This window comes from Sceloporus occidentalis, unplaced genomic scaffold (assembly GCF_023333645.1).
Source record: "Sceloporus occidentalis isolate IW3139 unplaced genomic scaffold, rSceOcc1.0.p SCAF_3, whole genome shotgun sequence".
NCBI classification, from domain to species: Eukaryota; Metazoa; Chordata; class Lepidosauria; order Squamata; family Phrynosomatidae; genus Sceloporus; species Sceloporus occidentalis.
In genome coordinates, this window is record NW_028316983.1 from 183,739,188 (window position 1) to 183,747,370 (window position 8,183).

Consider the following 8,183-nt stretch of genomic DNA (forward strand, 5'->3'; position numbering starts at 1 on the left):
GTTGTTATTAGGGATGGCCAACTGAGTTGACAATCAGTTGATATTTCTCTTTGTGTTTGTTTTGTTACTCACTTTGTAATTTTAATACAATCTATGTTTGGTGATTCTCTGCAATGACTTTAAATGGTTTTTCATGCAGAAAGCTCTCTTAAATCAATTCAGAGATACATCAAGTTCTTTATCCTCTTTCCAGCAGTGGCCAGAAAAATGCTTCTGGAATCACAGGAGTTTATTGCATTGCCCTTACCCGTCTTTTCCTCCTGGGCTAGGGGCAGGATGAAACTTTAATACGATGATTTTATCGCACACCTCCGTGCCCAGGCAGGAGGCATCCTGTACCCAATCATGGCATCCTGGATGTGATCCAGACTTCTCCCACACCTTGCAAAGAACGGGAAAATCCCATTCTTTCAAAAAGTGCGGGAGACGTCTGGATTGGGTATGGGATGCCATGATCAGGTACGGAATGCCTCCTGCATGGGCATGGAGATGTCCTGGAAAATCCACATATTAAAGTTTTCATCTCACGCCTAGCTTGGGAGGAAAGGATGGGAACGGACAGTATGATAAACTCCATATTTTTCCTTATTTATTTGTTTGTATCAAGAAGAGGAAGCGTCACTATATTCAGAGCCAATTTTCCATCCCCATCATGGCCTGCCCCACCAACAAAAACAAGTAGCCAGAAATCTATGCTATGCTTTTTAAAAGGCTGTTTTTTTAAACTTTTTACTTCTGCCCCAAAACAGTGTTTAAAGGGGTTGTGCACCTTGTTTTAAAGAAGAATTGTAGTTCCAGGAATGCACTTTTGGCTTGTGCCTGTGTGTTGCCCACTCCTGATAGGCTGGGTAACCATTTTGTCCATGAGGGCCACATGGTGCTGGTGGTTTTGCCTAGAACTAGGATGCGGTATGTGGGCAATATACTGTTACCAGATGACCTAACCACAAAGGAGGACAAGGTACCGCAAAATGTAGGACATTTAAGAAAAGTTTAGAACATGACCCCAAAAAAGCTAAAATCCATGCTTCTTAGTGATGCTCAAAATGGAAGACATGTTGAACTTCCTTCTGGACAGAAGGTTGAGATCTTCATGATCTGTAAAGGGAGGGCATCTGGTCATCCTGTTGGGGTAGGTCTAAATTCTTCAATCACAATCTTACATGCAAACCTCACTTTCAGATATCTTAAGCATAGCTCTCACCAAATATGCAGATGGGCGTTTCCCCTCCAATCCCCACTGACACATACTAACAACCCCTCCAGGTTTAAGCCTCCTTTCTTGACATGTTGAGATCCTGTTGGTCTTCTCACCTCTTCAGCTGAATGTTTTTGGGAACAGCTGAGGAATGGGCAGGCTGCACTTACGTGACAGAGCATTTTTTATTTTATAATGTCTCCAAAAGCAGCTTACATATAGATTAGCAACAAAACAAAACAAAAGTCCATGAACTCAGGTTTGCAAACTAAAGGATGCATCAGAAAATGATAAATGGAAGATTTTGTCAGGGTCACATTTGCCAGTTCTGAAAGTAAAAAGGACCAAGCTAAAATGGAAGCAGTACAGGTAAGCCTCATGAAATGGCTAACTCTAAGGCTTTATATGCACTGCAGAGATAATGCAGTTTGACATCACTTTAACTGTCATAGCACAAAACTATGGAGTTCTGGGATTTGTAGTTTGTTGTGAACTCTGACAGAAGGCTAAATACCTCACAAAACTACATATCCCAAGATTCCATAGAATTGAGCCATGGCAATTAAAGCAGTGATAAACTGCATTATTTCTGCAGTGTAAATGCAGACTAAGGCCTGTTACAGACAGCCAAAATAAAGCTGCTTCGAGTCACTTTGGAGGCATGGTATTTCAATGATACATGCGTCCTAAGAGTCCAAAGGCCGCACCAAAGCCACGCTCCAGTCCTAAGGACTGGAGTGCAGCTTTGGTGAAGCTTCCAGACTCTTAGGACTCATGCATCATTGAAATACCATACCATCAAAGTGACTCGAAGCAGCTTTATTTTGGCTGTCTGTAACAGGCCTAAGATAAGGGAGAACAAGCATCTCTCAACAAAGGTAATGGGATATCTTTCTCCTCTTTTCTCCCCTCTGCTGATGACTGTTGATCTGAATCCTGATTAATATAATTTTCACTCCTTATTTCTCAGTCTCTCTTTCTTAGATATTTATATACAATCTCTGGGCAGGGTACAGACAAGGAAGGCATTTTTAAAAATCATGCAATTAAAAAAACACCAATGTAGCTTCACAAAGGACAGAGGCAACTTAGATCTCAAGGGGAGCATCTCTGTCTTGCCTATGGAACTTACATTTTATATCCTATAGCACCCACATGGCCAGAAGAGGGAGGCCTGTCTGCATAAATGTCCTTCCACACCACCTAAACTGAGCACAGCTATATCTTGGCAAAATATCAAGCCTTATGATTAACACTGCCATTTCCCCCTCCTCTATGATTTTTAACACCTTTTCCTGATGAAGAAGCCAGTGGAACATTAAAAGCTTACATCATGTATTTTGTGCATTTTGATTGACCACATAAAGGTATCACTGTTTTGGATGTTATTGCAATTGGTTGTAAAGTTACTTTTAAAATGTGGGACTATAACAACGTGCTTAAGATCACCATAAATGAGTATTAGAAGGATCATGCTACCACTCATTTTTCAGTCATTGGTGACTTCAGTATGCCATGATATTTATTTTTCTCAAAAGTAACTTTTCAAGTTCTACTCCAAATGTACTAAATGTATTCCAAACGTAAAATGCTATTAACTCTCAGCTAGTATGCAGATGATCAGAGCAATTCTGACTGGTAAACTGTACAGCTGGATGTTCCCAGACTCCTCAAGGCTGCCTTATAGGTTATAATTCTTCAATGTGAATCATCCCTTGAGGAAGGATTCATTTGTTTTGTATATATGCAAGCATAGTATGTTTAAAAATTCATCCTTAAATTGTATTCTTTATAATGACATCCAGCCAATATCCTGTATGTCTGAAAATTATAAAACAGCCCATTTAAACTGCAACCATGCAACTAGTTCCCTGAGGACTATAGGCTTCATTGAATTTATCTGGATTTACTTCTGAACAGACACGAAGTGGGACTGTGCTGTGTGGAAATAAAAGTAAAACTAAGGACTGTTTTGCACATTAAGGCTGTAAACCTATGTCTCCTTCTTTGAGAGTGACACCTTCTATGAGATTTACTTCTGAGCAAACATGCAAAAGAACATGCTATAAGGAAAAACATGAATAACATAAGGAAAGATGGATAAGATAAAGAAAATATAACTGTAGAAAAGATGTAGACTTTCCTTACATATTACAGTATAGGTTATGGACATACATCACACACACGCACCTCCTCAAAAGATGAATTGTGGAACCAGTAGGTGGTAGTGTTGTATCCACTTGCTAAATAAACTACACAGAAGCTATAATCTTCTATCAACTCAGCTGGGAATAAGCCATATTTAACTCAGTAGGTCTTACTTCCAAGTAGATGCATATAGGATTGCATCTCCTTTTTGCCATTACCAAACTATGAGAAGTGAGAGTTTTTGAAACATACCAGTAGGTTTCACATTTCTTAGTACAACTACAGCTAATAATATACATGTATATTCAGTGATACAGCACTGTGGATTATGCCCTAAGTTAGCGGATCTGTTGATATATTGGTTTGCTCTAATAAAGTGAATGTATGTTTCTTCGTGTGACTAGTGCAATGTGGTACTTAAATATATATTGCCTTGTCCTTTTGTCCATGGATTTAAGAGCTACACATCTTACTTTGACCTTTTCTTGTAAAAATAAAGTTCATATTAGTAGATCCATGTCAGCTACAGTGCATTCATACTAGCCGCTGAAGTTAATTGTTACTCTTTCAGAGAAGACCACATTTCCCACCTATTATTTCTGGCGTTCTGTTTGTTAGAATTCATCTTCCCAGGTATGGCATGACCTCTGGAAGGTATCTGTTATAGAGCAGTATTTACTCACCTTGATGTTTTGGACTAGAGGTCCTACAGCCTGGAAAACCACTAAACTCATCCCATATTGCTGCTACTGTATTGGCTTCTAATATGATAATGAATAAATAACTTTTAATGGTTTGTCATAGATATTTTAATCCCTACCCATTGCTGGGACTAGTACTTACCTGTGTCTGGAATTTTCTGGTAATCTTTTGGTGAAAGGTTTGGAATTTCGTTACTGACAGTCCTTGATCCATTCATTTTATAGATATTTACCTCTTAGCAAGCAATTAAATGGAAAGAAGCATATCAGCCACTGTGGCTGGTGCCTTTCTTTATCAGCTGTGCAGTAAAACCACTCAGGGTTTTAATCTGAACTGTAGAGAAGCTATCAAACATACAGAACCTATTTTGGAGTTACAGCAACCTTGGATAAATACCTATCAGTGTTACTTTGGGCTCACATTGATCAGCTAAGAGAGCTTTCAGAGGGGTTCCTGGGCAATAATATTGTTCTGCCTACAAAATATTAAGGCAGAGAAGTATTAATCTGTATCAAATCTGTATAAATATTTATTAAAACAATACACCGAAGATGAAATTGTTAAAGAAACCATGGTGAAATGGGCGCAAAATATAGGGTATGCGCTAGAACTAGAGCAGTGGGAAGTAACATGGACTAACAGATTAAAACATACACTGTGCCAAGAAATGAGGGAGAACTACTAGAAGATATTTTAGAGATGGTATATGACACCAGAAAAGATTTGTAAAATATATGGTAACACTGACAATAAATGCTGGAAATGTGCAAAGAAAAAAGGAAGACTATACCATATCTGGTGGATGTGTAAAGAAGCGAAACATTTTTGGATAAAAATACAAAGAACAATTAATAAAATATTACAAATCAAACTAGAACTTAAACTTGAGCTATTTCTGTTAAATAGGACTGAAGAAAATTTAGAGGGGGAAAAACATGGATGTGTGTTGTTTTATATAACATCCACCAGAATGATATATGCCAGATGGTCCCTGCTATAGAAAAATGGCTCTTAAAGCTATATGAGGTATTAGATTTAGATGAGTGCAAACTGCTTTTGGATGTTGAATTCAATTATTTGCAATTTAAGTAAGCTGAGAACAAAAAGGAAAAGTAGGAGAATGAAAGAGAAACTGGGACATTTTATAAAAGCAGCTGGAAATGTGTGATGACAGAGAATTAAATGGGACTATCCCTGCCAGTTCAGGACAGTTGGAGTGTATGGCATACTGATCAGTCTGAACCATATAAACATGAACAAAAGCAGTTATGTCCTTATTGCATAAGAAAAGAGAGCAGAAACGGCATTCTCTGTGGATCTCCACATGCTGTATAGCACTTCCATTCTCCTCCTGAGGGAGACAGTCATAAAGACTGTCTTGTGTCATGCTGGAAAAATCCATTTGACAAAAGGTAAGGTTTTTTGACCATCTCTTTTGGGAAGAGAACAGAAGTGCCATGATGGCATATGGAGAGGCACAGAGAAAGCTGCTAATGTTCAGCTCCATTTCTGCTTTCTTCCCTCATGCAATAAGGCTTCATGTCTCAGTTTCACTCCTCATTGTACTGCAACTAAAGAAACCTTTCCAAGCAAAGCTCGGTTGTTTTCATGTTCTAGAAACATTCTACTTCTTTTCTTAATAGTAATCATGCTGTTGTTTTTTCTACAACTGGGAGTTTTTACTGCAGTGGAGCTTCAAAGACAAGGTATCCAAATCTCGTTGCTATGGCAGCATTAAAAATCTATATAGTCAAAATCCACAAAAAAAAAGGAATATATGTACTCTTCATTTGTACCTTCCTGTCATGAAATAACAGCTATTTGTCTAAGCTAATATGTGACTTAGGAATGCCTTCCAAGAATATCAGTAAACATTTAAAAAACAGACACAGCTTCAAAAGGTTAGTTTGATGAAAAATGTGATTCATGACATGAACAAACTGATCTTAATCTTCAAGATGTCCTGAACAGGACTGGGTTTACTCTGCGGGTGTACATTCAGAGATGTCTGTGCTCAGCAGTACATCAAACCCAGCAATTAATCCTTAATTGCTACTGATAAAAGAAGTAATAAAGGGCATTGAATAGACCTTGATCGCCAGTTACTGTGCAGTTTTATGGGAATGCAGAAAATAATGGCCTGGTCAGAAAGAGAGTGAGGGCACCAGATTGTTTTGATTCCATTGTTTTTCATCAATAGTTTTTGGAAAGAGGTGTTGGGGTGACATCAGGTTGGTGTTCCACCTTATGAACATTTGTCCCATGGAGTGCCACAAATTTCAGTTGTCCCAATGCTTTTGAATATTTACCATAAAACCATAACATTTAACATAAAACCACTGGGGGAAATTGTTCAGAAACAAAACTAGTGGAAACCTTGAAATGATATTGTAGTTGGTGGACCGCTTGTTGAATTAAAGTCCTAAAATATCCGTAGAACATGTAACTTTATAGACAGCCTTTTCCAATACACTAAAATAATCTGAGTAGCTTGTACTAGTTGAGGGACTCGGAGAACAGTAGTTGAAAAAGTAACTTTTCCAATTTATGCCCAAGCCTCACTATTATTGCTTATATGCATTTCTAATATTGGCATGCACGCTGTAGAATGACTCCAGCCCTGCATGCCAGATAAATGTTCCCTTCTGCTTCTTTCAGGTTCCCTGGTCATCCATGAAACTCACTGGGTGACTTTGGGCAACTCACATGCTCTCCACTTTGGGGAAGGCAATGACAAGCCTCCTCTGAACAAATCTTGCCAAGAAAACCTCATGACCATAAGTCAGAAGCAACCTCAAGACACACAACAACAACAATGGGGATCTTAATGCAAGGTCTAGGTTTTGAGCTTGTTACCAAGAAGAGATTTTTTATATAGGTATACCTCACCTCCAGTGCATATGTACTGTTCTGTATATTTGATTTTGTCTTCAGTCTGTTAAATTGCACAGCAGAAAACACTGAACACGTGTGGTATCCTCAGTTAACCATGTAGATGTGTTCTTCCCGTATGCTCCTTCTTTAACAGAAACTTTGGTACCAGAGGCAGAAATAACATGGAAAGAATAGGAATGTGTTACTGCACCACAAAAACTGAAGAGCTGTTCAACCTGTTTCAGCAGCTGTTTTGTCCAAAACCAACAATATAGATACTTGTGAAAGGTTGGGTAAGCCTTGCCTAAGTAAACAAAAACATTCTGAACAGTCTAAAGACCATTTTAAAGCTTCTTCCAAAATATATCCAGAAATGATTTATTTTTTCATTTCACCAGTGTCCCATTTCCATATGATTTCCTCTATATTTGTTTGTTTCTAACCTTGGGTGTAAGTTGTGAGGCTGACTTATCTGCTCTCTCCTTTTCTTTCCATTTTGTTGTTCACAAATGCTCAGCAAGGAAATCTGGAGGCATCTGCTGTTTACCTTGACTGTTGCCTCTGGATCCCACCACTTGACACCAATTATGTCATGACCACTGGGTTACACAGGATTCTTCTCTTGTCTTAACCTAAATAGTTTGAGGCTTCTCTTCCCTTAGAATTCCCTCTCTAAGCTTTGGTCTCTACTATTAAGTGTTTTAATATTCTTGGTAACGTGTTTTGATGTCTTATATAAATCATTTCAGGCCACTCTTTTGTGAACAAGAAGAAAATAACTTTTATTTACATGCAGAACTTATGATAGAATCTTTTTATGTAATTAGTTTGCAAGGGTTGTTCTTACAATATTATATATATATATATATATATATATATATATATATATATTTTACTGCAGTTGTTACAAATTGTCTTTGTTCAAATTTCTTTACTGACTTGTTCCCCACCTGAAGCTGTGTTTTAATTCTCTAAACACCGGCTTCAATAAACTAGCTCATTACTTCACAAATAACATAACATACTCCTCTAATATCACTAGACTTCCTTTGTCCCTTTCTAATTTTTTTTTCTCTTACATAGGAGTCTAAATCCTATTAAGGCTAAACTCTTATCTCTCACTGCATCTTTGGCAGATAATGGAGATTATTGCATGGACTTTTATCCCATCATTTTCCTGTAGGAATAAACTCACGTTTAACTTTAAAGATGGGTCACACTCTTTTTAATGGAAATATGAAAAAAATTAATCAGTGGTTGT